At 49.2% G+C, this 1,105-nt stretch overlaps 1 long non-coding RNA gene across 1 annotated transcript in view; it reads right to left on the bottom strand.

The window, feature by feature from the left end:
- LOC122548191 overlaps positions 1–667 on the bottom strand; it is a 2,722-nt gene extending 2,055 nt beyond the window's left edge. Inside the window, exon 1 of the long non-coding RNA XR_006311189.1 lies at positions 320–667. This is a non-coding gene — a long non-coding RNA (uncharacterized LOC122548191). The remainder of the gene's footprint in view (positions 1–319) is intronic.
- Between the last annotated feature and the right edge of the window lie 438 nt (positions 668–1,105).

Here is a 1,105-nt window from a genome sequence, read left to right as displayed (position 1 = left end):
CCCACAAACACACAAACCCTCTCACACATTCTCTCTCACATACAAACCCCAACACTCTTTCATACAGACACACTCATACACACACTTACACTCAGGCTCACACTTACACTCAGACTCACACAAACACTCACACACACACAAACACACTCTCTCTCTTCATCAAACCGTCACCAAATACCAACTCTCCATCAAACTGTCACCAAATAACAATTTCCCGTGAAACCATCACCAAATACAAAACCCCCATCAAACCATCACCAAGTTCCAACCAACCCAAACATTCCTCTACTCCTTGCTGTGGGACAGTCCATTCTCTCACCTCCTCCTGCTCTTTTGCCACCCAGCATTCCTCTTTGGATGTTTTCCCACTCGGAAATTGTTCGGTCGCTCGGTCACCTCATCACCAAAAACCGACTCCAAATCACTTATAGGGGTTGGGAGAATCTGATTCTTGCATGGGGGTGGAAATGGCATCCGAGAGCGCTGTTTATTTGGATTTCTGTTTTTGTTTCCACATCCGTTTCCATTTCTGTTTCCGTTTCCTTTCCTGTTCCTGAGAAAGAGAAGGGGAGAGAGATGTTGTCATTCTCCTTCTCACAGAGAGGGACTGACAGAGAGAGACCCTCAGAGATAGTGAGGCACTGACAGAGAGACCCTCAGAGATAGTGAGGGACTGACAGAGAGAGACCCTCAGAGAGAGTGAGGGACTGACAGACAGACCCTCAGAGATAGTGAGGGACTGACAGAGAGAGACCCTCAGAGATAGTGAGGGACTGACAGAGGGACCCTCAGAGATAGTGAGGGAATGACAGAGAGACCCTCAGAGATAGTGAGGGACTGACATGGGACCCTCAGAGATAGTGAGGGACTGACAGAAGACCCTCAGAGATAGTGAGGGACTGACAGAGAGACCCTCAGAGATAGTGAGGCACTGACAGAGAGAGACCCTCAGAGGTAGTGAGGCACTGACAGAGAGACCCTCAGAGATAGTGAGGGACTGACAGAGAGACCCTCAGAGATAGTGAGGGACTGACAGAGAGACCCTCTGAGATAGTGAGGGACTGACAGAGAGACCCCCTAGAATAGTGAGGCACTGACAGAGAGA

The sequence above is a fragment of the Chiloscyllium plagiosum genome, unplaced genomic scaffold (genome assembly GCF_004010195.1).
Source record: "Chiloscyllium plagiosum isolate BGI_BamShark_2017 unplaced genomic scaffold, ASM401019v2 scaf_6221, whole genome shotgun sequence".
NCBI lineage: Eukaryota > Metazoa > Chordata > Chondrichthyes > Orectolobiformes > Hemiscylliidae > Chiloscyllium > Chiloscyllium plagiosum.
This window is presented reverse-complemented; position numbering and strand designations above follow the sequence as displayed.